Consider the following 7,500-nt stretch of genomic DNA (forward strand, 5'->3'; position numbering starts at 1 on the left):
GCCGGAACCGGGACCGGAACCGGAACCGGAACCGGAACTTAAATTGAGACCAGGGTAAACTGGGAAGCACTGAAACCAGTTCCCGATACCCGTGTGGGAATAAAATTCAAGATGGCGTCCTCTGTTATCATTGTTTTGAGAAATTTTCAGCACAGTGATCGTGATACCAAAGGTATACTCACATTCGGAAAGTGACTTGCAAAAAAAAAAGGTAAGTGCATCCTACTGTTATTCCTAGCAGTCATAAACTGTCACTGCAGCTGTAGGTCGAGCAATTTTCGACAGATCGAGACTACAACTAATCAGAAGGCGATTGACTGCGAAAAACAGCCATTATTAGGATGTGATGTTTAAGACCGCTGTGTTATTCATTTCCTTCTCTTGAGCCTAAGTTACTGATTTCTAAAAAGGGCTCCGTGTTTCATCCATTGTAGTCAGGTCCCTTAAGGTCAGGATCGTTACAGAGTTGACAAAAGCACCAAACTTTGCACAGCGATAGCTTATTGCAGTACCATGAATATTAGAGGGGGTGCCCAATGCAAAGATGCCACTGAAGCGTGCTAAACCGGATTTAATTATTGTAAATTTCACCTGCTGGGGCCCCTGTGGTGTTTTGACTGAAAATTGTTATTTTTACCTTAACTCACTTAGAATGCTCTTCTCATGTTGTAAACAACAATTTCACTTGAACATCTGGCATTCCCATCCATTATTAGCTTATTGATTGTATAATTAAGTTGATTATTACTGTACCCTTAAAGCAAGTCCACAGTCCGCCCACATTTTCATAGGTCATTTCTAAGATGGCCTCATCTTTGCTTCATAACTTGCAAGTACTCATCTTCTGGGGTTTTCTTCTCCTTTTCTAATGTATTTCAATTAGAGGAGGCCTTATTGTGTGGCTTAAGCCTTATTTATCAAGTATTACTTGTGATTGCACTCACTTTAAGCTAAGGGAACGCGTCCAAATATCGGCATCGGGTCACGCCGATGCCGATCAATCGGGTGCCGATTTTTTCCGATTCCGTTTTCAATCGGTACCGATATTATCGGTACCGATTGAAACGGAATCGGCACCGTTCAAAATTCTTCATCGGGCCAATTAACAGAATTCATCAAATCTTGACTTATATCTGTCAGCGTTTGTCAAAGGGTTGAAATCGTCGGTCACGCTACGTTACTGACAAAAATTATATAGGGCAATGTTTATGTCAACAAAAGCAAAGCGTGAATGATTGAGTTTTCAATGCACAAACAGGCTGGGTAAGACCAAGTGTTTATCGCCGTATTGTATCTTGTCTTTCTGAAATGTGTATTGTTTCAAAAAAAAATTAGCGACAAATGCCTTCATCGAAGAGTTCTTATGGAAGACAATACCAGACAAGATGAAGAATTTTTGTATCGAGCATCTTTAAGCGAAAGATAGCGCGCTGAATGCATTTACGACCTTAGAATCCAAAACGCGTGATTGAAGAATCCTTGCTGGAGGAATTTTAAAATCGTTTAGCCAAGAAAATAGGGGACAGAATACTGTCAGATCAGGCATTCATGACATTGCGTGTACAGGAGCGAACTTGAACCGGCTAGAATCAGGCAAGTTGTTCATTTGCTTGTAAACTTCTCTCGTCGAGTCAAACTCACTGGATCTTTCATTGTTACGTTGATTGCACATTCCGTTGACGCTCCGAATTTTTTAAAAGAAACAACTAATTTTTCGCTCTTTTCTGAAACGAGATAAAACAAAGCTTTCTATAAAATGTATTAACTCGAGTTAAAGAAAGGAAAGAAAACTGCTTTTAACTATCCGGCTTACGACGTGCCATACGTATTGGATACGTAGGCAGAAGCAACTTGAAAACGCCGTTCCCTATATTTTCAGCTCATTAGAAGTGAATTGAATTATGATAAACTTTTAATTGCAAGTGAAACAAAATACAAAACTAGCTTGAAAGCAATGATTACAAGTTATAGTTATACAGGTGACAACTACAAGTTTGAATAAGCTTTGTAAATAAACAGCAAGTTAGTACACTTATTTTATATATAATCTAATTGTTGTTTTACCGGCCTACGCTGAATATTCTTATTGTTCTGTCGGTTTTCAGTTGAAAATATTCTTGAATTATTCTTAGTTATAAATTTTATTACAGCTTATGCTTGGCATTTCCGCTTTGGACTGTATTTGGCCGCTAGGCAGTCACGAATTTTTATGAGAGGTTTCGAAATATGACTCGCTCTACATTTTGTTAGAACAGCGTGGAAAAGTTTGTAAGCAATTACCGATCGGCTGACAGAAAACAAATCGTCGAGCAGCCTTGTAGACATCTTTGAACCAACTTATAAGGCGAAAAAACATCTACTGAAGTATTGTTATAATTATTTTACTATTGAGAACAAAGCAAGTTTTAAAGACTGTTTTGTTGAGTGAAATGACTCTTTCATTATTTGGTTTCGTGACATGTTTGCAGAGTCACATATCCTTATCAGATGAATGTGATACCCCATTATCCACATCGGAATGTTTCTGGCTCCGATTGAATCGGCAAAGTTTTTATCATTATCGGAAACGACAACTAGTGCCTACAGATAGGTACCGATTCCGATCAATCGGAAAATTAATCGGGTCCGTTTCCCATGATCGGGTTGCCTACCGATATTTGGACGCGTTCCCTAAAGAAAGCATATTGCATGGCGATTCACACACAAAATTTCAGAAAAAAGAAATTGTCAAAGAGTCTGTTGTATCACATATTATCAGGGATTTATGACAGCTGTTCATGAAGAGCAAATAACGAAATGACCAAACCCAAAACAGTTCTTTCCTAAGGAGGTAATTAATTTTTCAGCTTAACATAGGCCTGGATGCCTTTCAGTCTCTTTTTATCTGCTGGATGCACGTGCATGTTTTCACAGAGAAGCAAGCATCTTGGCACAAGTCATATCATTAACAATTCCCACAGTTTGTGTAAGCTTTACAAAGCAAAACGAAGAAAAAAGAATCTGGTCTCATAAACAAACAAGAAAGAAACAAGAAACAAGTTAGCCCAAGCTTCAAAAAAGAGCACAGTTTATCATGAAGCCTCTACATTTGGCACTGAAGCACTCATGTCAAAAAATAATAACAGCTTATCAAGTCGTAGAAGTGAGACTCCAGTGGTTCAAGATTGACTCAAATGATGGATGGTGAATGGTTTAACTGCTGAAACTGTAGAAAGGGGGCCAGGCTAACTTTTAGGGCCTGTTTACATGGAGGGGGGACCCCAGGTAGGCATGGTAACCCACTTGGATGGGGTAACCCACCTGTCCATATAATCTGTCATTTTAATTTGATCACGTTTACATGATAGGTGGGGTGACCCTTCAAGGTGGTTAGCCCGGTCTGCCACACCGGGTAACCCTCTCAGCTGAGGTCAAATTTTGCCATGACAACGTTTCAAGGTGAGGTAACCCAGGCTAGTCGGGGTCAGATTTGTGATACAATTCGCCCAAAATTCACTTTGGCGATGGGTGGCTTCACATAATTATTAAAGGTAACAATAGAAAGCCACAACACTGAAGGTTGCAGCAAGAGCAGCAAGTGAGTGTAGACGTGGTTTGCCAGCATTTTTCTTGTTTACGTGCTTAGCGACCATTCAATAATATTGAGAAAGTGCACCCCAGGATGGCGGATTGCTTGTAAAGGAGGGTTATTTTTTTACCCCACCTAAGCAGGTTACCTCACCTACCTGGGGTCCCCCACCTTTATGTTAACAGGCCCTAGCTAAGTCTCAGGAACCGTGAAACTGGTAATAAATGGTATACCTAACCCGGGACTAGCTGTGTTACTACTTCCATCTTCAAAAACATCAGCATAGCAGCCTAAGGAGCCATAATATATCAGTGTAACACGAATAGTAGATTGCGGTTGTTTCATGCGTTTTTTTGTGTTCGTTTTTGTCGCCATCTCTAAATTTCAATCATGTTCAAAACAACCCTACTAACAAAATATTTCGTAAAGCTCTTTAGATGGATATTCGGCAAGAAACACAAGGTGTGACCAGGAGCCGGTTTCTAGGCTCCTGGTGTGGCAACATAGGTATAAGCGAATGCAAAGTTTTGTGGTATGTAATCTGTCAGAAATCTGTTTGAGTGGTCAAAGTTGGGGCTGGTGGACCTCATGACCATTCCATTATTATAAGGGACCAGGCCTTAATTATTGTTGACCCTTGCTCTTTTTGGTATTTTCTGTAATTTTTCACTGCATTATTTTGTGAAAAGGTGGTAACTGAATATTATTGCTCTTAAGGGGTTCATGATGGTGAGATTTCGTAACCACCAGAACTGGTATTCGCCTAATTGCATAAAACAAATTACATTCATTTTCATAAATGATGCATCATTGGTTGGCTAAAAGAGGGCTTGTTCCTGTAACTTTCAGCTCTTCTGAAGTTAGTTTGCTTGTAAATTGTAACGCACGCGACAACCTTCCTTTTTTTTGAAAGATCGTACAGACCTACCATTAACACTATAGTGCGAGGGTTATGAAGTGAATGAGCTCCTTACAGGTGTCTAGGTATGCAGGGACCTCATACACTTCTTTTTAAATGCAAGAGTATAAAAAATAAAGAGTGTTAAAAATTCCTGGAGGGGCATGTTTTACAACCTCGTCCCCAGGGCTTAATGAAAAGGTAGAAAAAGGTAAAGCGACCATATTTTACGTCAATAACTCATGACAGTAATAATAACTGATAAACTTGAGGTCAACGGTGCGCTTCTTTTACCCCCCCCCCCCTCTCTCCATTAATGCTCCGTTTTAAGGGTATTTAAAGCTATTCAAAGCTACACAGAAAGGAGAGAAGTTGAAATAAGGATGCGTTGACACCGGGGATCGAACTCAGGACCTTGCACACCGAAGGCTGCGCACTAACCAACTGTGCCACCCTTGCTCCTCCTTTTCCCCCTGAGGACGAGGTTGACATGTTTTAATCATTATCTCAAGGACAGGGTTACCAACGAAGCAAATTATAATCTAATCTTAGCTGCACAATTACAAAGTGGGCGCGTTGTCAGTTACGGTTCATGAGGTCGTTCATGTGGCAGGTCAAAATTTAACGATTCTGTCGTTTAGGATGTGATACATTTGGGTTTTATGTTATTGTATGACATCTTTGAAAGCTGGCTTTGTGATCTGTTTAAATTGATATGTAATGATATTATCACTGGCAAGTCTTAGCAGTGACACTGATAGCCGCACAGTGAACATGGCCACACTTACCGTGTGGAGACTGGGCACTAGTCAGTATTATGTGCATGTAAAACTATTTTGAATAGTGTAACAACAACTAAACATTACCAAATTAAAAACTTAAAAATTTGAAACGAATGTTATTTAGCCAAATCAAACAAGAAGAGTACTCACCACAGGGTACCCAATCTGCTATTATGGGTGAAAGTTAACCCCCCCTTTTATCTGTAATATTAGGACCATTTGTAGCGGGCACCCCCTCCAGTATTAATCGGCAGGTGCTAAGGAAGCTCTGTGCCAAATTTGACACTTTTGTCACGTCTGTAACGATCCGGCCTATATTTTGCGCTAAGAGACCTGACTATTGTGAGGAAAAGGCGCCAAAGGGAGGAGGAGTACTCATGTCAATCATGATCCCAAGTTGCAACGCTCACACGTATATGAAATTCTCGAAGAAAAATTTTGCCCCGTACGCAAAAAATTCGACAGTAAAAAATATAACAACAATAAATAAATATAATATGGGGATGAAGAGTCTTGATCGAGCAATAATTGTTTAATAGTGACATTCTTAAGACAGAAACGTCTCCAAGTTTTATTTCCTAGGTTCGGGTTTGGGTTCTGGTTCCGGTTCCGGTTCCGTTTCCGGCTCCGGTTCCGGATTCCGGCTTTTTCCATACGCCCTTTTGAATCCATGTTTTTTTTCCACATTAGTCCCTAAAAAGCCTGGATTACATTAACAATCACAAAAAAAATTGATAAAATGATCCTTGGGTTTAGCCTATGAGTATTACTGTTGGCACACCCTCACAGGGTGCAGAAAAATTTAGGCTTCTTGGCGCGGAACCTCCCTGTGTAAAACGCTATTGAGGAGCTCGCAGGACTTTGAGAAACAGCACAACCATAAATAAGGCATCAGCTGCCAAATTTGCCACTTAGAGTGGGATATTTACCACCCACTTAACATAGGATAGAATGGAATTGAATAAGTTTTATTATGCTTTGTCGATGTACAATGTTGATATTACAATCTAGTAGATTTACTTACACTAGGAGATTAATTAAATTTAATGAAAATAATGTGCAAGCTAGGAAGCTAAATGAACCAGTTGGTTTTCTTGTTAGCTCCCTGAACAATTCAAGATCTAGGTAGCAGGTAAAATCAAAAGAAATACAACATGAAAAAAAAAACACACATATATCACACACATCTTTCGTAATGATATATTTCAAGTAAGAAGTCTAAAAACTGTAAGCATACCCTCGACAGCTATCCTCTATGGATTTAGTGTAGACATTTGTCTAATACAGTATATAGGCAAACTGGTTTCTACACATTATGTCCTTTATTTTTTTTAAATAGTATTGATCAATATTTTTTCATTAAAATACGTCTTGAGTAAAAATATCAGCATCTTGTATCAAAACAGATCCTGCCACAATCTAGGCGGTTTTTTTAAAACCTTCAGCCATATACTATTTATAATTTTATAGAGACATACAGAGGAAATATAACTATTATAATTTTTTGTACAAGACTCTAAGGGCACTTTACAAAAGTCAGAACTGGCCGGCCGGACCATGTCTGAACCAGACATTTTGGCCATGAAATAGCTTTTTCCAAGAGGTTTTGCTGAAAGACCATCTCCTTTGTGCATAATATTTAGGATTTGACTGATGTGGATGGTTTATAGTTTTGATTAAAAGTGAAATTCTCATTATGATGGGAATGGGCTGGCCAGTCAGTTCTGACAAATGGAAAGCGCGGCCTAACAAAGACCAAAAAGAATTAAATTACAATTGCATGCCAGAATTTATGATGAAACGTTCCATGTTAGAGGAAAGCCAAGTCTACAAGAAATGGCAAACTTCAACAGTTATCTGGGAGATTTCAGACTTTAATCTGGAGACTGGGAGATATGGTCCAAAATCTGGAGTCTCCCGGATTATCCAGGAGATTTGACAGCAGCGCCAGGTTTTAGGTAATGTGATGAAGCCAAGAGAGGATGAAGGGGACAGAGAAGGCATCTCCCATACGCACCCTATTCCAGAGGTAATTCGTCTTGAGTTATTTTTAAGACCACAGATCCCAAGGGGCATTAGAAAACAGCCAGTCACATAGCGTGAATGTGTTCTGCGTGGATGATCCATGCTCAGAGTCATGCGTCCTTCATGAATTGACGCAATTCGTTTTGTCAACGAAAAAGACTACAGAGAGATTTCTGCTAAAGCTGTGTCAGCGAAACAGAAATTAAAAAGGATTGCCCTTCCTGGCT

The sequence above is a fragment of the Porites lutea genome, chromosome 13 (assembly GCF_958299795.1).
Source record: "Porites lutea chromosome 13, jaPorLute2.1, whole genome shotgun sequence".
Taxonomy (NCBI): domain Eukaryota; kingdom Metazoa; phylum Cnidaria; class Anthozoa; order Scleractinia; family Poritidae; genus Porites; species Porites lutea.